At 41.5% G+C, this 22,164-nt stretch overlaps 1 protein-coding gene across 1 annotated transcript in view; it reads left to right on the plus strand.

Moving 5' to 3' along the window:
- Nucleotides 1-22,164, plus strand: part of LOC141799949 (plexin-A2-like) — a 308,159-nt gene that overhangs the window by 133,633 nt on the left and 152,362 nt on the right. The gene's annotated exons all lie outside the window — the stretch shown is intronic.

Below are 22,164 nucleotides of genomic sequence, written 5' to 3' on the forward strand. Positions count from 1 at the left end.
ATATGATGTATGATGGCCGTGTCTGGTTAACTCGACCAAAGTGATGTGTAACTAGGCTTTTGAGGATTTTAACTTCTGTTAAAACAACTCGTAAGGTAGTCAATTAGTTACACTGGTTATTTCCCTGGAAATAACAAGTTTCTAGCTAGTTTCTAACTCGTTTCTCAACCAGTCTGGGACCCACTTTCAGTGAGTGGTGGGCCAAAAGAAGAAAGGAGAAAAAAGAAAAATTCCCGCGCTTTTATTTTGAAGGGTTCCTATTAGCTGAGGGCCGTCTATTCACACCCCAGAACAGTAGGTGGCGATAATACTAGGGCTGAGATGATACGCTTTTCTAACAATTTGATTTGATTTCAATTTTTGGGATGCTGATATTTAAATTTTTGCTATTTTTAGTTTGCTTTTTTTTAACACCAGACTATGTGAAAAAGTTAAATGATGCTAATTTCTATGGACTACATTTGAAGCCATATTTTCCCATAGAATGCACATTATGTGAGTCAGAGAGAAACATTTCACCCTCTGCCAAAGAAAAGTAGTAACTTTTTTCCAATCTAGTTTATAAACAAAGACCAAAATGAAGAATTTTATTAAAAAAAAAAATCTATTTTTTGACAAAGAATCCCAATTCTACTGTAAAACACAAAATTCCGATATATCGATTTTTTCTCTCCTACCCCTAGCGTTTTTTACATCTTCAATGGAATCCATCAGATATATCTATAAACTTAAAATGTTTGGTGCTGATACTGATTAGGCAAAAGTTTCAGATTGTGAGACTAGGTGAAATCCCAGAAGCGTGAGGAACACAAGATGTGCTCAAAGTGTGATGTCACAAATTGGTGAAGGTCTTTAAAAAACCAAAGCAAACGATTTTCATACTGTCGAACTTAAAATATTGTTATGTTGATTTTCAATATTTTTTATCCTGTCATGCTAATTAACTTTGTTCATTTCACAGTTTGCCAAAGCTGCATATTTTTGAATCTCTTTAAAACAAGTCTGCAGGAATTGGACTTATTTCTTGCACGTTTGTGCACAATATTCTTGAAACCTTAAGAAAACGAATGCAAAAGGAAAAATGTCTCTCTCTCTCTAGCATCGCCACCTGCTGATCATTTGTAATATTCTGTGTCTCAGGTGTAAACTGCACCATATTTTTATTCAATAAATTTGATGTTTAAATTCTTTCTTTATTTGGATCCTGGCTTGTCACCCGGCGTTGATATGAGTCTTGGAGCCAGTATAACTGATTTGTTACCTTTGTTATTTTTCTGTACGGCAGCCTCCCCACATGCTTTCATATGGACACGTGTGCCTTCTATAGCTTTTTGTCCTATGCATGTGTGAATGCCCACTCTGTCACTCAGTGAGTGTGAGCCAGAGGAGCAGTCCAGGAGCCATCCCGCCAGAATAATCAGCTCTATAATTAAGAGCCCTGAGTATGTCAACTGCCTTCATTCACCCCTCAACCCCTCCCTTCGTTCTGTCGTCTTGTCTCTTTCACCCTCTCTGTCTGTCTGTCTGCCTCTATAATAGGACTGCATTTGTCTGCTTCCTCCCAGCGCCTATGCAGAATGCTCATGACATTTATTGTGAAACTAATGGCAGTGCTTCACTTCTCCTAATTGTAGGCTTTAATTGCAATAATTATTTACAAGCCTAATTAGAGCCTAGAGAGTGTCAGGGAGAAGCACGGGTGCTGGTTGAAGGAATCACGACAGGGTTTGTCAGGAGCCGGTGCAGAAAGTAAAGTGAATAGAGTGGCAGGGTTTGGTCTGTAATTGGGGGAGGCCACGTATCCGTGTCTCGCTGCCTTTCTCGTTTTAACTGTCTCTTCTCTGCGTCTGTCGATTGCCTCACACCTTGGCCCTGAGATGGGGGCTGCGTTCTCCGAGCGAAGGAGAAGTGTCTCTGCTTTTTGAAGCAGAGCCCACACATCAGGGGAGAGCAGCAGGCTCAGTCCTCGGCGCTGTGGTTAAGGTGTTTATTTTGAGGTCTCAGTCTGCCTCCGTGGACTGATCTCTCCTGTTTGATCGCAGTCTGACAGCTCACTTCCCTACACCTTCAGCTGAACTTTTTGTTTTTGTGCACTTACACATGCGCCCTCTGTGTGTTTGTCACTAAGTGCGTTTGTTGCTGTGTGTCCAAAGCGGGTCCTTGGTTCATTCGCTGCTGCTTGGCAGACCCTTCAGGAGGTCTTTTGTGTCTGTGTGTATGTTTTACTGTGTGATGCGGTCATGCGGCCAGTTTTGCAGTGTTGCTCTTTGTCCGTCCTTCACAATGCCAGCCGTCATAAACAGGCTCCAGCAGGAGAGCTGCTGCTTTTGATGGCCGATCCACGGCAAATCAACCCTCGCTCCTCCCTCTCTGTACTATTTCTGAGGTTTTGCAACACATTCCCCCAATTTTCCCCCCTTCCTCTCCTCTCCCTTTCCCTTTTTCTTTCCTCCTGTCAGTGCAGAGTCCGATGGGAGGACTCAATCCCACAATGCCATTCTCCTCTCCCCCTGCGGCTCACTTTGACAAAGCTGTCAAACCGAACCCCAGTGATGGATGTAGTGGTGTGTGGTGCATGTTTGTGCGCCTGTATGTGTGTTTTTATGCCACTGCATACATGAATGTGTATTTTAATGACGTTCATGGCTCTCACTGGGCAGAATATTTACATTTATGTCATACAGTTTGCCATTTACAGGAGTATGAGTGTGTACGTGAGTGTGCCTTTGATGCCTTGATGATCTTTTTTTTTTTTTAAATCAGGGTACAGGGCTGTGTATGTGGAGCCACAGTGTTAAATTGGTCTAAAAATGTAAAAAGTCATTTGATTATAGTTTATATAGATATCCATTCAGATAATCTATAAATTTTCTCGTTGATATTTGAAGCTAAAAATTCAAACGGTCAGTGGCTCTTGTTTCTTAAAGTGAAAGGTTTGCTGCTTTTTCTCTTTTTGTAAATGAAAAGTGTTGAGTCTTATAACTTGATTATGTATTAACATGGACGGCGTGTTGCATCGCTGAAAGTGAAGCCAAATTCAATCCAGATAGGTGGTTATATACCGCAGTGTGAGAGCAGCAAGACTGACTTCACACCTGTACCACTAACTAAAATCATAGGTTACATACATAAACTTGTAGGTTGTCTCAGCGGGGTCACCCATCCGTTTCTCCAGTCCAGATAGGTGGTTATAAAATCATCCAGTTGAGTGCAGCCTCTTTGCTAACAGCTACACGGTGCCTGCCAGTCAGCAAAGTCACCCTTAAATAGGTGATACTCATGATTAGGGATGTCCCAATGTGGCTATTTTTGAAGTATCAGAAAGCATCAGATCTTGGAGCTTAATCAGGGCCAATCCGGTTTTCATGTGTTTACAGCACTGTCACGCTTTACAACTGCTGTAAATCAAACCATGTTGCAAACATGCCCCTTGTTGTGGGACTATTTCTCTTTGGGAAGCAATGATAGTAAAACCGCATCTTGCAAAATTTGTAAAGTGAGTGTTCCTCGAGGAGGTACCAACAGGGCTCACTTTAATACAACAAATATGATTCATCATTTACAATAGTATCACCCAACGGAGAACAGCATTTATCAGAGAAAGGTATCGGATTGGTATCAGCAAAACATATCGTACAAAAATGTGTATCTTCTTGCTACTTCTGATACTCAATGAACTGGACTTCTTCTGACTTGGAGTAAATCCCAGCTGTCTTAGGGCGAGAGGTCGGTACACCCTGGACTGGTTGCCAGTCAGTTGCAGAGCTGACACACAGAAAGTCAACTTTTCACCAGCACACTCACACCTGCGGGCAATTTAGAGTCACCAATTGACCTGGTAACACATGAAAACACCACACAGAAAGGACCACCTTGTCCAAACTGGGATTCAAACTGGTGACCTTCTTGCTGTGAAGCAGCAGAGCTAACCATTTTTGCTGTAAAGATTAGCCTCTTTGAATAGGGCCCCGTTTACACGACAACGTTTCTTCTGAAAACGCGGTGAAGAAAATCTGCGCTTACTCGGAACACTGAGGGACTGAAATTGCTGTAGTAAGCATGCCAAGCCTGTAGTTGGTGCTATAACTGTCTTGTCCAGAATCAGCTTTTGGTAGATCTCCACTGAAGTAGAGTTGAGCCGATCATCTGGTGTATTGGCAAATACTTAGTGCAAAAAAACAGATGCACATTTTGTTGGAAGACAGTCAGCAGATTCAGCAGTACATGCACAACATGGTTGTCTCCGACGATTGTTACAACTGTACTGTTGTTATGTTGTATGAGCTCACGTGAAGCGGAGTGTGACATCACCGTTTCCCCTGAAAACGCTGGCTTACTGTTTACACGACAACGGTGTCAGCAGCCTTTCAGAAAAATCCCACTATAGAGACCATTTTTAAAAGTTTGTGTTTTGGGTTTGCTGAAACAAAACAACAAAACTTTTGCGTTTCACCCTAAAACCGTTGTCATATTAACAGCCCCTAGTTGTGTTTGGTTTTTTTTTGGTGCTTCTTCAGTTGGCTTCAAGTGGACACTGGAGGAACTGCAGGTTTTTTACACTTCCACCTTGGCTTCATATTTTAGGACAGGAAGTCAGTGATTGATGGAAACACATTTGACCAAACAAAAAAAATGTCAAAGACTCACTGCAGAACAGATTCTTGTGTTGGTTTCATTACTCCTCTTCTGCTCATAGTGCACTTAGTGTTTCTTATCAGTGGGTCAGACTGTGGCTGGTGGTTTTATGACAGTCTGTGGTTTTAAAATCTCCAACTACTGACACATAATCAGTTACACATTGGAATAATCGTCAGTTTATTGGATTACAAAGATAACCCAGAGTAGCAGCCCTATTGGAGTAACAAAATATCCCAGAAGTAGTTCCTGACACTATTAAAGATGGTGAGAGGAGCACACACACACTCACAAACATTTATCCACGTCTGCTCGTACATATGCAGACACACATTGAGTTTACGGGAGAAGATGAATGTGCGAGGATGGATAACCTATCTCTAACGCAATATTTGAGGAAAAATATTAGAAAGAGCAGAGGCCAGATAAGGCCAGTGATTTAAACAGTGCGTGTGCAGACAGCCGCTTGAAATATTACCCTTCTTGCTGACTTGTAAATCGGATATTTGGAGCCAGAAGGATCACATGGTGGAAACAGATAGGGGCCACCGGGTGACGGATGGAGCTGTGAAAGGAGAGGGGGTTGGATATTTGGGCTTGGGAAAAAAAAACGACACGACAAATACTGTTACCTACACCCTGAATGGAGATCTGTTTAAAGTTCATGTGTGGAACCAAGAGTGCTGTATCCCTCAGAGGCAAACAAAAAAAAATGCTTATTTATTTCACATTTTCCAAAGGCAGCTGGGGAGCAGTTAATTTAGCTGCACAGAAGCAGCTGTCTGAGCGTCGTGGGATGAGAGAAAGAGGCGAGGAGAGTGAGACACAAAGGCAGTTTGGGCTCATTATGTTGATTTTTTCCTCTTCTGCCAAACAGAAACACCCAGGCACTTTTTAGACACACCACTGGAGATCAGTCAGTGCTTTCTTTCTCCTCCTCACACCACAAATCTAATAATTTTCACTCTGCCGTGAGGCTGCGTTTGCCTATAGCCTGAATGTTTCTTATGGAATCAAATCGGATTAAATCACACACACTATTATAGGGCGTGAAGGGGTCTTTTGGCCTCAGAAATACTTGTAGGCTCTCATTAATTTTACACGAATGAAGTCAAGGTAAGGGCTGTACTGTGTGTGTGATCTGCATGCAAACATGATACATGTGCATGCATGCATTCTTGCAAAAATACCCCCCACACACTCAAAAATAAATGTGTTTGTGCACATATGCCCCAGACTGGGATTAGATGAAGTGTCCCTCACCACCTGAGCCTGGTTATCAATGCCCCTCCTCCCTATCTGTCTTTTTTTGTTATATTCAGACTAACATTCATCGAAGCACAAACACACATGCGCTAAAAAAAAAAAACACTTTTGCACAAGCCCTGAGAGCAGTGGGGTGTAACCAAACCCTTCATTTGTATGTACATCATGTAGACTGGGAGAAGCGCTGAGACAAAGAGAACAAACATGCTCACACACACACACATACTGTTACACACACAGGGAAAAAAAAGTGTACACACACAGACGTGCGCCGTGGAGTCCCTGTGTGGATCAGAATTCATTTCTGTCTGTCTCCCCTCCTCCAAATCAATACCCCCGTTGGTCGACAGACAGCCGTAAGTGTGCCAGGGAGGCTGCCTAGCCTTCACACCCTCCCAGAATGCACACACACACACACACACTCACACACTCATGCCTGTTGATGTGTGATGGCCTCTGCTGCTTCCTTATTAACTCCTCACATGCTGACTGAAGCATACACCTCATTACTGGCTGCATTGACAGTCTGGGATCCCGCAGAGAGACGCACAGACGTGTCGGACCAAGACAGACAAAGAGGCTCACAACGACAACGACAACGACAAGGGGGTGTGAGGTAGCGGTCCACACAGGTGGGCAAAGATGAGTCAGGACAGGTAGATTAAGGGTCAAGAAAATCCTCTGAAATGTCTCATTTGAACAAAGCGGGAAGAGAAAGATGTTCAAATGAAAAGCAGTGAGTCAGACCGTGACTGGTGGAAGTAAAAGCAGGTGTTTCTGTAACCAGCTCTAACAGGTTGTTAATGCACTCTCTGAGTATCACTCATAGAAACCAACTCATTTATGTAAATTCAGCTCTGCATACATCAGCTCCTCTCCAGTGACGGTTAAGCATCGTTGAACTCCAGTCTTTCACTCCTTCAGCCGTTTCCATCAGAAGTAACTGAAGATTTCCCTGCTGCAGATAATGCTAATGAGTCTTATTAGGATATGGAGTGGCTGTTCTTCAGACACACTATACAATTAGCATTACTGCACAGTACGTGATGATGTCTGATGGCGGCTGAGTGGAGCGAGGTCACCTGGTCTGAAATCAGGGAAGTAGCCCTTCATTAGAAAGACAAGGAGCAAAGACAAGGAGCAGATTCACAGGCTCAGTTTGTAAGATTATATATAAGATATATCAGGGTGTAAGTGGTGTTACAGGTGGTTATGAGAAACATGGGTTAGGGATGATCTGTTGCACCTATCAAGAGCTGGCAGTTGAAAAAAATGGTGACCAAGTGTGAGGTCTTAAAAGATGTCTGTGTTTCTGTACAGGTGTGGACGGGACAGGCAGAAATCAGCATCCCCTACAGTTATAAAAAAATAAAAATGATAATAATAATAAATAAATAAATAAATAAATAAATATAAGTCATTAAAAAAAAAAACAAATTAATAGAAGTGATAAATAACAAAAACAAAAAAATCAAATTGCAGTACCATGAGTGTCCATTTGTGGCTGGCTCCAAAACCCAAGTAGTGGATTGTGTTCTGGATAGTCTTTTTCTGTTCATATACACAAAAAAGGAAGTGTAACATACTCCTTAGGTGTGCAATTTTGTTTATGCTTCTTGGTTGCTCTATTGCATGTGCCATCCTCAGCAGAGGTAGAAATGCTTCAAGATATCTCATTCCTTACAAAGTCTGCTCTGGAAAAGATTTTTCTGTGTAGGAAAGTGTTGAAGAAAAAAAAAAACAAAGAAAAAAAAACATATTCAATATAATAATAATGATAATAATAATATTATTATTATTAAAAATAATAATAATAATAATAATAATAATAATAATAATAATAATAATAATAATTATTATTATTATATATATATATATATATATATATATATATATATATATATATATATATATATATATATATATATATATATATATATATATATTTTTTTTTTATTATAAGACTTGCAATCAAAGGGAAATACTTTTAAAGAGCCTATGCAGAAGTGCTAATTGCTGCAGTTCAAGTGTTGATTTGAGGCTGGCTGCAGAAAGACTGGAAAACTCACTAAAACCATGTCCACATGTAGTCGGGTACCTGGGAAACAGCACATTTTTTCATTATATGTTTTCAGTGTTTTCTAAAAATCTCTGGCAAAAGATGTGTTTTTGGAAAACTCCAGTTTTCACATGGAAACAGAGTTATTGGTTCTCAATGCTGAATTGATCAGATGGCACAGGTTTCATGTCTAAATAACCCTGCCATGTGGGTTTGGCATGCTTCGAGCCACACTTATCAACAGATTTGCCTGGTTACATGTGGACATAAGCATTTTTTTTTTTTAGAAATGAATTACAGAGGTTAGTTGCTTTTGAAAATTTGTGTGGACATGGCTTGAGCCAGAAAACAAACTTTTGCAGCATTAAAAACCATGTTTACAGTCTGGTTCAAAAAGCGGCTTGGCTCTGTAAAGCTAATTACCCAAATGGCACACACTGTATGGGGGTAAACTTTTATCTAACTTAGCGCTTTAGCAGGTATTAAGATTGCAAGTTCGTCCAATCAGAGATGCAACTTTCATGACTGACAGGTCTGTGGCCCTGTAGCTGTTGATGAGGAGGCCTGCCTCCTAAGTCAGCAATTCCAATATGGCTGCTGTGGACGATTGTCTTCAATACTCTGTTCAGTAACAGATGGATGACGTCATGGAGACTACGTCCATATTTTATACAATCTATGCTTGTAATATGCTGTGACAAATTTTGTCAATGATTTTTCTATCTGTTCCTGTTGACTCCTGGTCTGCCTCCACTCATTATGTCAGTTTGTTGCTACAGTCAAATTAAATACTACCTGGTGTGGACAGGATTTGTTTTATTTTGAAAGTTACTGGATGTTTCAATGTAGTTGCAGTGCATGACTTTCTTTTTCAGCTTGATCTGCTCTGTGTAAATTAATGCACTGTTGCTCGAGCATTCTGCAAAAAAAAAAAAAAAAAGGTCTGATTAGGAGGGCCCCACTTATGACCAAAAGTGTGGTCAGATTTTTTTTTTACTTGTTACAAACAATTCAGACCTCATTTTTGTTGTTAAACAGCTTTAAACATCCCTACATCCCTACTTGAAATAAGACATTTTCTGAACTGACCAGTCGAATGTGGCTCATTTTAAGTATAAAAAACACTTAATAAGATTTAAATTTTTCCAGTGCCTAAGTTGCAGGGGCTGATACGCAGCTTAAACACAACAGAGTTAAGACACTGACTTGAACCACAGTTTTGTTACACCAGCCATAGTGTAGCAAAAGATAGACGTTTCAGTCACGACCAAAAAAGGTTAAACCTTATTTTAGCATACCAAACCAGTACGTGTCACTTCTCATTCCTGTCTTTGCAGACGACTGCACACACTCGCACACATGCCCATCCACTAACGCTGCCTGGCACTTTCACAGCTCCCTGTGTCTGTCTCTTAAATGTCAGTGTGGGCCTTTAAACCAGTTTGCCAGTAAGCAAGCGGGGTAGAACGGGGTTTGAGAGTTCAAAGTGGTCAGGCAGCATGGATGTAATTTCCTCCTTTTAGCCCCCTGACTGAATTACTGAGCAAAGAGGCCACCTCGACTGGGAGAGTGAACACGGGAGCGCAGGCGAGTGGGTTCAGAAGAGATGGGGAGATAAGTGTGAAAAAGAAAGGCGGGGAAGGGCCGTGCACTTTCAGATAGTATCACCAGAATTCATTTTAAGACCCTTAGCTTGTGTTAAAGACTGTTTAAGACCGTCAGAGAGTAAAGGCAGCGGAGGTATCATTAGCTGTACTTGACATTGTGCCATTAAGAAGTCTGCATTGGTTAATGGATGTGTTTCTTTCTTGAAAGTGTTTTGCCCTGGTTTTTGTCTGCTAACGATTTCATTCAGGTTGGTTTTCAGGGTGGAAAAGGCAGCGTTAAAGAAATACACAGCAGGAAGTTGTGTGTCTTTTTCTGACCATCTTTTTTGACAGATGTTATCGAACAGTTTTGGAGCATTTTAAAGCTGTCAGCAGCAAGAAATTCAATGTGTGCAAACATAAATATCACCCTTACTGGTCAGACTTGTTCCCCTCCTCTCTTGGCCCAAAAAGAGGGCTGAAGCCATACATAATTGATACACTCCTCGCTGTATTGACTGGTTGGATTTTTCATCCTCCCTGCTGGTCGATTCCCTCACTCCATTATTTCTATGCTCCCGCTCCCTCCACTGCCTCACATTCCCCCTGTGACTCCTCCTCCTTCTTCTTCTCCAGTCTGTAATACCAAAACCCACACACACACACACACACACAAACAAAGATTATGAGACTGTTTCATCTCCCCTCTCCACCTGCCTTATTACGCACTGCCCCAGTTTGTATTTAATCCATACAGTTGGCGGTCAGCGCAGGGGACACATGTTTAAATTCAAGGCTGTGTACGTGCAAACACACCATGTGAGTCCATACACACGCCCATGAGAGGGGAGGTTATCTGTGTTTGTGCACAGAGCAGGAGTGAAGGAGGGAAATAGAGTACTTACCGTGCAGAGCTCTGAGAGGAGTGATAAATTGTTTAAAATTCTTTTTGGAGTTTCGGATATGTATATTTAAAACAGCAAGAAACAAAGCGGCTTCCTTCAAATTTTGATGGACCATCTGCTGTGTGATCTGAGATGAACTGAGCAGGGGATCACTCGTAAGAGATATGGCACACTAGCAGGGATGGGGATTGAGAAGCAGTTCCAGATTAGAGCAGGTTTCAACTTGTTTGAGCCATCAAAATGATTCAATATCCTCTTAGTTCTGCTTATCTTGCAAAACAATGAATGACAACGAAAAAGCAAAGGAAGTGATGGTTGCAGACAAATCGGAGAAATCCAAATTTAGCCTTAATTTGATGCAAAAGGACAGTCACTGTGTGTCTTACAAACAAAAGTAGAAACGCTACTAACATGCTGAAACATTTGTTGACTTGGAAGATAAATATCAGGAGTACAGTGTTTGATGCTCTATGCAGACGATGTTTTGATTTATGGAGTGACCCTGTTATATTACAGATTTTCAGCCAAATGCAAAAAAAATGCAAAAACTCTAAAAGAGTCCTCAAGAATCATTATAATGACAAAATTTGCTTTAAAATACATCTTAAATGAAAATCTTAAAGCATTACAAGATTACAAGATTTAGGATGCATTTGGGTGAAAGTCGCCAATTAGCATGGTTAGTCTTTAAAGATGCTATGAGGAGGATCTCTTTTGATTGCACTCCCTCGCCACCTTGTGGCCTTGAGTCTTGGCACACTGTCGTGAATTACTTTTAGCGAAGGGTGGGTTTGTTTTGGAATTAAATGGAGACCAGATTGAACGAATTTTTTATTTGTTCAAGACAACTTTTTACTAGATACAACGCGCCAAAGTAAAGGACTTATCAGTTCATTTATGTAGCTCCAGTCTATCTGTAGGCTAACATGACAACAATATTATGCTCCTGTGTTCACCATCACTACAAAATTAATCACAGAAAAAAAAATTTAGCAGAGAAAAACACAGATCTCTTCTTTCTACTAACCTTCATCAGCCAGCGTGGTGTTGTCATAGAGACCTAGACGTGCTGTAAGTCTATCCGGTCTTGGTCGACCCGAACTGGAAGCTAAGAAGTAGCAATTTAAAATAACCTGTAACCTGTAACCACCAATGTTGGTGCTGATAATCTCATTTTAAAGTGTGGATTATGATCAGGCATATATCTAGAAGGGATACTTTTTCAAGATCACTCAGAAACTCCTCACAGCCCCTTTAATAATGAAACACTGGTTAAAAAGTGTTTCCCTGTCTCAGCAGAGCAATAAAAATTCCAACATCTTCTTCGGTGATAACATGAGCATAATAATTTTTGGTACATACAGTAATTGATCAGTATGCAAGGTTGTAGATTGAACTTGTCCACATTGTTGTTTTGGGGTTGACTGAATATTAAATGAAATATGAGGCTCAGGAAAACACAGATATCTCTCCGGGAATAGTAAGAAAAGCATGCATTTGCTGCCTTACTCAATCACGCAACATCAGGGACAGCGCCAGGATTTCTATTTTGGGTGGGCCTTAACTTACAAAAGTTGGTAAATAACTATTAATATGTGAAAATGGTACTGTTACTGTGTATGTTTTAAAGCAGATTTGGTTGCTTTGATCCTTTAATATTTGAAACAATTTTATAAAAGTTTTAGTGCATCACATGGCAATGACTTTCGATGTTATCGGCCATAGAGTAGCGCTCCAACGCACCAATGGGCACCAACGGCTCCTCCATGTATTATAGGCTGTAAGAGCAGCAACGTTAACAACAGTTAAATAAAAGATAAAAATATACAGTCTTTCCCGAAATCATTCTCTAGTCCTACCATTTAAACATGATGCTGAATGATTCACAACTTTTTTACCAACAGGCTAAGAATTGCCAAATTTGGCTCATTTTATAAAGACAGGTCATCAAACAATGACAAAATAAGTGCAAATTGACAAAATTGTATAATAGTCCTCGTTGAAACTGACTTTATTTAAAAACAAATAAAGAAAAAACATTTTTTTCTAAGAAAAGTTTGAGGTGGGCCTGCACAACAGTAATTTAGGTGATACGCAGACGATTACATCTTTTACATTGGTATATCAGTCATGATGTGTTTAATAGGCTGTATGTGCCTAATATATTAAGTTAATTTCACTGGCATCTGCTACTTTAATACTGGCTCTAGTACTTTTATGATACTTGAAAGAAAAGGGGATAAACTGGAAAAATAGCAGCCACCCGTACAGTATACAGAAAAACACATACACTCATCCCACTCATGCTCATAAACCCTGAAATGACACTAAGTCTACACCACATGAATTCCTCCAGAAGAGCCACAACAATGGCTGCAAGTGTCGTGAAGAAAATGCTGAACTGTATCATTACCCCCTTAAACACATAGTTATCGTCCTTGGGTCAGCCTCAACACATAACGGCCACTCAGCCTCCGAGTTCAAACTACGGTCAGAAGACACACGCCTGACCTGGCCCATCCCTTTCTTCCCCTGCTTGGCAGTTAGTCTCCCACCAGTCTGTTACTTCTGACGGGCTGCCAGGGACCAGTGCTGGGCAGGAGTGAAGGAGGGGGTACGAGGGGGGTTAAAGCCTTAATATGGAGAGGAGGTGGGGGTGTTTGTTTTTGGCATTGGGATTTGGAAAGAGTATTCGGCTCAATCAAATTGTAATATCTAGATTTCCCCCCACTGTGAGTATCCATTCATACGGTTGGAGTATTTGATTTTATTTCGTATTTAAAACGAGCTTTGTAGTGATACAGTATCTTCATGGTTTCAATTGACCCAGATCTCAGAGCTCAGGCCAAATCCAATAAACAGAATAAAGTGTGTGTGTCTGTGTGTTTTCCCTTTGAGTGGGTGAATAGACACAGAGAAATAAAAGCTGTGACAATAAAGGTCAAAAGCTCCCATTTCTACACCCAATCATTTTTGGAGTGCCATATAGAAGATGGCTGTTTGTAGATGAAGCACGTTGTATCGTTTTATTCTGCCTTCTCCCTCCAAGGTTTGGCCTCTTGAAATCAATGAATAATATCTCTCTGAATAGTATCTACTCTACGTTCAAATCACTTATTCCGAAAACCACCCGGTTTATAGGGATCTGACCTTCAGAAAAACCACAAACACACACAAAGGGTACTGTATATCCTGTGAATTCTTCAAACATCCTTTTATCCAGACCATATCCTGCGCTGATGCTGGAGAAAGTGCTTTAATAAATGTAATACAGTGGAAGAAAATCAATATTGTGTATCCCTACACTAAACTTGTTTCTTTCAAACGACTTGTCAGGCAGCCTTTTGACATCTGGAACAAGCACAACAACAAAAACAAGGAGTCTAAAAGCGGTTCCTTTTAGTGGGAACAGAGAGGCAGATAGCAACAGCATGTCTCCAGGGGGATAAAGGTTGTAGTTTTTTTATGTACATGATGAGGGGGGAGTTTTATGTGCAGCCGTTATCTGCACATGTGGTTTAAATTAATTACTTTTACACATTTGCTCCAGGAATGTGGGTTTTAAGCCGCCATCAAAGGTCCCAGCTGTTGGGGTGTCTTAGTGGAGTCAACTCAAGGCCCCCGAGGGATCAACACCCATGCTCACCCCCCTGACAGATACACACTCGATGCCCTTTTTTTTCCCTTAATCAAGCTGGGTGTAATTAGTGTGAGTCTCGAGACCTGATTATCCCCGGACTAGCCACAACACTTCAACAGAACCCCTCACCTCTTGTCTGAGAGCCGGCCATACTTAGCATGGATATTGATGATTAGGCTGAACCACCGTCTGACCTCAGACTACCTCTTTAATCAAAGACCCTGTGAGGTGTTTATTAGCGATTTTGGAAAAAAAGACTCACTTTTACATTTTTGCCTGTTTATTATCCATCTTTGAAAATCAGATTATTAGGAACAAAATTGTTTATTTCTAAAAACTGTTTCTCAGTTTCCTTGGGTCCATTTCCAACTCTATAAGATCCACAGAGTCCCTTTCTACTTTACGTGATGTCTGAAGACTCATCTGTTTAGGGAACACTCAAGCCCTTAAGCTGAGAAGTTTTAGGAAACCCATAAACCATAGGAAGCTACCCCTAACATGTACAGTGTAGAAAGAAAGAAAGAAAGCTATCATATACTGGTTTTTATAACTAGAGAAATACAGTGAGGATAAGCTCACCTGGGCTTTGAAGTCTGGTGACAGGCTGGCTGGCTGGCAGCATTGAGGGAAGCCAGCCCAATCGTTATTCTCAGAGTTCAGATTTTATTAGAAATAAGTTGAGTCTTGACAAAACAACAAAGTGGTCTCACCAAGAGTCCGAAGTTTTGTCTCTTGAGTTGCCGAGTCTTGGCGTTCTAGCACGTCAGGTGCACCCATTCCTGTCTTCTCTTAATCAGAAGCCACTTCTCTAAAATACAATGAACCAAGCTCCTGCTTCAGGGATGATGCATTCAAAGACTCCAGGCAACACAGTGACTCCTCCACATCACTTATCCAAATGTTTTCTTACGTCCGCCAAGGAGGTTATGTTTCGGGGATTTTGTCTGTGAACAATATAACCCAAAAAGTAACAAACAGATCTTGATGAAATTTTCACGACATGTTCAAAATAGGATAAAGGATTCTTTATCATTGTGAGATAGGGCCGTTTTCATATGTGTTTATAACTCCACCATAAATGGTCGGATTGCTTTGCAAAACAATACAAGACAAGGTCACCACAATTTCTGACAGATGTTAAAGTACGATCCGGATCCTGGCAATAATCTGGATACTAAGATCCAGTATATGAAATATGGACTGGGTCATCATAATTATCAACACTGTCAGTTAACAAATTATCGTACAAACCTGCAACTCACATCAAATTGTAGCAGACAGTCTGCTGAAAGGGAGTATAACATTAAAGTAGGACTTAAGTGTTGCATGGCAATCACAATATGCTTGGTGGAGGTCTGCGCTCTCTTTGGGCTTTTCTAGTTTCTCTTATGAAACCAGTTTATAAAGTATTTGTAGTATAGAAGAAGAAATATAAATATGAAAAGGGAGTAACACTAGGAGAAATTATTGTGTCTTCTGTCTTTCCTAACACTGGGAAAAGGTGTGAAAGATTTGCTTCAAAACAAATGCACAGCTTGGCAAGAGTCACGTCTTTAGGACAATGGGTGATAGTGCTCATGGGAAACTGAGTCTTCACCCAGACACTACAGACTGAGTAGTGCTTCACCCATTTCTTTGTGCACAGATACCTGAAAAATAAGCAGCACTTCATCATTTAATGTCCTGCAACTGTGACGGATCCCATCCCCTGTGAGTGGGTGTCAACAAGACGGATAAGACAGCTCTGCCACGCCACTACAGAGCAGATTCGTTCTGGTTTTGGACGGTGCAGTGGAAGGATTTTGTAAGTTGAGGAACAGGGGGAGAGAGTAAGGAGAAGACGTGCGGGAGACGTGGCCGTTGTCTGGTGGAAGAGCCTCAGTGGGAGAGCAGATTAAAGAGTAGCCAGTCAGGGAGGAATCTCAGGCGCACAGGAAACACTGACTGCAGGGTAACGCTGGGACCAGGAGACTCATGTAGATTTCATTGGCTTTCATTCATTCAGCAGCAAGTGTTTGCTCTGCTTTTGTGCCTTTGTCATCAGGCAGCTCAGGCACACACACACACACACACACACACACACAGATACCTCCCTCCCTCCTTTCTCTCTGCGTCTATGCTGGAATGGGTATTGTGTTCATGATCGATGTGCCTCATTCCAGTGACGTGGTAGCCCGGCTAACTCTCATTAAAAATGGATAGGGTAGCCGCCACTGTGTGTATCTGAGCGGGAGTGTGTGTCTGTACATGTTTAGAAGGAGGTGTAGGTGGCAGAGAGTCCCAGAGGTGCCAGATGTTTACCGTACACTCCTCTAGGTTCTGGGGGGGCAGTCACTGGTGAATACAGGGGTGTTCCTGAGGTCAGAATCATGCCTGTTGCCGTGGATACCGCTTGCAAAACTGCTTCCTCTGCATTACTGGTGACAGTGGGATTTTTCGCTCTCTCTGGCTCGACGTTGGAAGGCACATCTGGCACCACAGAGACTCGGCCTCATCCACACACAAAGCAGCAGATAGTTTCCGCTCTGCTCTATCTTCTGCAGCCTTTTTTTTTTTGTCTCTCCTGCCCCTGTGCCCCCATCCATCACAGAGGTGCACCGAGCATGGCCGGGTCAGAGAAGGAGTCACAATTCACAGGTGGCTGAGGATAACCATAAAGAAAGTACAGCAGGGGGATTCTTGTCCCGACACTTGGAAGGCAGCAGCGTGTTTATTATGCAATGCCCAAACCTCCAGCTCTCTGTGACAACACTGTCACCTCCTCGGGTTTTTTGTTGTTGTTGTTGAAGTTGCTGTTCTCGAGAGACATCTGCAACAAAAATAAGCTACATACATAATTTATAAAAGATGCACGGTGAAAGTTCTCATGTTGGTAGCCCCAAATGGCTGCAAATGATGCCAAGTTAAATTTAGAAGATGCTATTTCATGAAAATTATGTTAGCTTAAAGGGGCTGTGAGGAGTTGGAAAGTGATCTTGAAAAGGTCTCTTTAGATATATACCTGATTGTAATCCAAAATTTCTCTGCTAAAAACGATTTCTATGATTACTTTTGTAGTGATGGACTCTAAAGCCTAACTTTCAGACAGAAAAAGGACGGAAGAGCAGAAGAAAGCTAAACGAGAGAGTGATACAGCCTGAGCTAAAGGCTAATTAGCCTTTAGCTCGAGCTGTCTCACTTTATAACATAGGACCTTAACTGTTTGTGATAATGTTGATTCCAACCCACAGTCAGAAGTTATTCTGCAGTGGTCTGTTCAAACTTGAGAGTCTATCAATAAAATGAAGCGTGAGGTTACGTTAGCTCTGATTGGTAGATGACTGGCAGGACATAGCTAACCAGGATTTACTGATGTTACACATTACGGACATGTCTTAGAGCACCAGGCTGCCAGCTAAGCTAAATATAAATGGCTCCTAAACTACTTACAAATTGACAGTGTTTACTTGTTGTTATGTTAGCCTACAGATACCTCAGAGCACTGGGCTAACATATAGCTGGCAGCTACAGCGTTAGCATTATGTCACTTTTCAAACCGTAGCGCTACGTGACTGTACTGATCAGCGTGTTGTATCCAGTAAAAAGTTGTCTTGAACAAAGAAAATTTGTTTTGATCCGATCTCCATTTGATTCCAAAACAAATGCACCCCTCACTAAAAGTAATTTACAACAGTGCGCGGAGACTCCGGGCCACAAGGTGGCGAGGGAGTGCATTTAAAACAGATCCTCCTCATAGCATCTTTAATATGCCTTCTTCAAACTGATAGAGAGTTTTGCAATAACACACAAATAATGCCCAGATGGAAACCCTCTAATGCTGGCCATTGCACAAATCTCTGCATGGGTACAGGTTTCAAAGACAGAGACGACAGCTCTGCATTCGTTAAGGCTTGACATTATGAATGGAAGCTGGAGCCTATTCAACGAGAGCCTTTGAAAGAGAGGAAGCTGTTGTTTTAACCCGCGGCTGTCAGTCACTCCCCCAGGTTTTATCCAGTGTGCGACTCCACTGTAGCCTCTTTGCTTGAATAACCCCCTGCTAGGGTCATCTGAAGCTGGAATTTTATTAGCATTCATTTACCAGAGCTCAGCGGTGCCGCTCCCCGACAATGCTCGAGCTACCTCGGGTCAGCTGTGGCTACTGTACGAATGTGTTTCTGAGGGAGACGGAGAAAGTTGGAGGCAATATCAGATCCCATGCAGTGCTTCTTTGTCTTCCTGGAAAACACAGGAACAACAATCTGCACATCCGTTATGGCGCTGTGCATGTGTGCGTACAAACACACGTACACACTCATACACGCACAGTGGGAGAAGGGGCTTCATTGTGCAGCCCTGCTGTGTTGAGTGACTGTAGCGTGTGCTGGGCAACAGCTGCTGTGACCCCCTCCTCATCCAACGCCCCCTCACCCCCTCACCTCCTCTACTGGCCCATGCTGGCCCTAACATCAATACACACACATAAACACATACAGTACACTCAGAACAAACACACATCCTCTCTTTTTCTGGGCTTCTTCAGTTCACAGGTGTGAGTTTGCCTGTTTACCTCCTCCTTTGTGTTACCTTTTCTTGTGTTTCAGTCTATATCAGCTGACAGCCGGGCTGCCTCTGTCTGTCTTTAGACACCACTCCATAAGGGACACCCCCTCTTCCCTGCTCCCCAGACTTTCCCCCTGCTGACAGCTGTCTCCACACTGTAACCCTTTCATGGCACTGGGCCTCTCTGAAAGTTATACTTTAAAGTCTCAACACATGTGTCAGGAAAGATCTGGAGGTCTTTTTTTTTCAGAGTGAGGAGAGGATTCAGACACTTTGAGATATACAAACACCCCGAGTTGACTGTTTCCCCCACAGTCGAGTCTCGCTCCTGGTGGGCTTGTTTGTCATCAGTCGCAGCCTCTGCTGCTGATGTGACCTCGTCTGCAGCTCATTACAGCATGCCACCTGTTTGTCCTGGAGCAAGGAAACGCACACACACACACAACGACAGAGTTTGTTGAGGTGACAGGGGGTTAATCTAACAGGAGTGTCCATGCCGAATCGAGGCTGCCACACAGCGCAGAGATTGTCAACGTCCCACTGTGTCAATGGCTTTCTTTGTCCCTTTGGGTCCATCTCTCTGTTGCCGCAGGGTTTAGGACCAGCAGACAGGTGGAGGGTTGCTGAGCTTTGGAGGAGGAAGACAAAACAAAGAAAAACATACATACATTGGAGCAGATATCACTCAGAGAGTTCACAGCTTGGAGACCATTACTTTTCACAGGCTGTGCAATTTACCATATTTACACAGTGGCCTTTTTCCTTTTATATTGTTGTCGGGGTGGGAAGCTGAATGCTGTTATTATGACAGTGAAACACAATGCTGTGTTTGAGCTTTGCAGATCTCAAGAAAGTAAGAAATATGACCAACATTATCACTTCAAAGCTTTCTGATTCACTAGAAAGGGAAAAAAACAAGGGAGTAAAAATCAACATCAGTCACAAAATGTGTCTTTATATCAAAACAGAGCAATAAAGCATCTATCATTAGACAACGCATTGAACCAGGTCTTGCTTTGATAACTTGTAAAAAATTTTTAAACTGAAAAAGGAATAGTGGAAATATGTGCTAAGTGTCTCTAAGCTAACAACTTTCCTTTTTCTTTATAATTTCCCAGTTTAAGTATGAATATGAGTATCAATATATCTATTTTTAACCAGTTATTTAACGTAGCTAGCTAACTTGTAAGAACATGCTAACTGTGACTTAAGATAGCTTGCCTTAATTTCATCTAGTTACTGTTATTCCAATCAGCTATCTCCAACTTACAGCAAGCTACCTCTGATAATAGCTGACTATAACAGTAAACTCTAATATGATAGCTAACTCCAATATTAGCTAGCCTGCTCAATATTAGTTTTACAACTGTAATTTTAGCTTGGTTTATTGTTAGCTTACTGTTATTCCAGCCAAAGGTTTCTACAATTAGCTAGCCAACTGTTAGTCCACTCTAGTGACTCTAATATGAGCTAGCTAGCTGTTAGCCCATTCTGGTGACTCAAATATTAGCCACTCACTTACTGTGATTCTAGCCAGGAATTGCAACATAAGCCAGCTATATGTTAAGTGTTATATTAGCGAGCTAATTGGTACTCCACTTTTCTGCCTCTAATAATATCTAGCCAAGTGAAGCCAAATAACTTTAACTGTGGTAAAACTGAACTCTAATATTTGCATAATGAACTAAATTGAAGTAATCTAACTCCAGTATTAGCTAACTAACTCTAATACCAGCTTTATAACTGTACTTTCAGCTTGTTTTGATTTTAGCCTACTAACTGTGACTACAGTTAAGTTACCTGTGAAGCACTTATCTGTTATCACAGCCAGGTGGCTCCAATAGCTAGCTTACTTTAATGCCAGCTGGGTGACGCAACTATTAGCTAGCAAAATTTTATCACAGCTTCTTATGCTAACCCTTTTTCCAGCCAGGTGACTGTAGAACTATTTTGCCAAGTGTTAACTCACCAAGGATATGCTGTTATTAGCTAACTAACTAACAAGTGACTCTTGTAATAGTGAGCTACCATAACATTTTATGCTATCTCAGCTTGGAACCCTGTATGTTGGCCATGAGTGCTAATGCTAATGTTAATCGTAGCCAGTTAATTTGGCAATGCTTTTGAGCATGTGTTAGCTTTTTATCTTTACTGACCTATGAAATATCATATGGCTCACAAAATTTGTTGTTTTTCATACAAATAAGACTGTGCGTATGAGGAATTGTGACATTCAAACTACATTTTAGTATTCCGTATTAAATGTGATGTAAGAAGAAAAGATAGATAGCTGGCACGTGTCTTAAACTTGGCTTAAACTGTGTATTTTGTATCGATCTGATGAATTCTGTGAGGGAAAAAAAGCTAGATTGACACACAGCTGTTACCTCTTCCTTAGCTAGCAGTTCATTAAGCCACTGGTGCTAACAACAATAATACCACCCAGCAGTGGGCGGTTAGCACAGGCCACATTCACAACAACACTTCAGCAGTGTTTTTTCTTGCACCTTTCATTCCCTCCCCCACGTTTTGCAGAGGAGCCACTTATTAGGCATTGATCCGAGCTGAACAGGGCACACACTGTCACAGTCTGCTGTCATTATCCAACCAGGCATTTGCCAGGAAACTGAAAGACAGACACAGCTGAAAATTAACCCGTGTTACACTCTGAATTTCACTTTTGTTTAAAGCCTTCTGTCTCGTCCTGTGACTCCGTTCTTTTTCTGCTGTTTGGCTGCATTGAGTAGAAAAGTGTGTACATTTACTCCTGCTGACAGCAAGATGCAGGTGCGAGCTGGACGGCCCCATTTGACACCCAGAGACACACGCACACACACACACTGACCTCCATATCACACTCTGTTCTGCACAAACAGACTGAGGGCCATGTGGCTGAGCAGAACCTTGTCTGGCAGACAAACAGACGCAGACAGAGGCACAGCTAGATTCACACACGCACATCCACACACACACACCCACAGACACAAACAAACCCATATATAACTGACAGAAGGATGAGTTCATGTTTTGTAGCAGCTGAAAACAGTCCCAGCAGAGGAGATACATGTCTGATACTCATGCTTCTCTTGTGTTTTTTGCATCCAGACTATGTAAATCCTCCCGTCCACATTTGTGTAAGTTAAATGTAAAACACTAGGATGTTTGTTCTTTGTTCAGTTGACTGTAGTCCAAACAGTCCTGTGTGGATCAGTGTGGATTTGTGGGAGTGAGTGTGTTTGCTTTGCGCTCATTGTGCTTATTCTAATTCTTGGCTGTTGACACTTTCAACATGTTGTGCTTTGAAATACCAGTTTTGATCTCCAGTCGTTTCTTTCAAGCCCAAACTTACAGCACAACTCTGATAATTGCTTTTCAGTTTCTCAATTATCAGCTGCTTGTTTTAAGTTATTTTTACATATGCTTAGAGAAAAGAGTTTAATAACCCTGTTGTTTTCTGTGATTGTACTGCAGCTTCACTTAAGTAAAGTTTTAAAAGTTGAATCTTTCTTGATTCCTACATTTTGTAAGGAA

This window comes from Halichoeres trimaculatus, unplaced genomic scaffold (genome assembly GCF_033239565.1).
Source record: "Halichoeres trimaculatus isolate MK-OKI-2021-1 unplaced genomic scaffold, fHalTri1.1 fHalTri1_scaffold_11, whole genome shotgun sequence".
Classification (NCBI taxonomy): domain Eukaryota; kingdom Metazoa; phylum Chordata; class Actinopteri; order Labriformes; family Labridae; genus Halichoeres; species Halichoeres trimaculatus.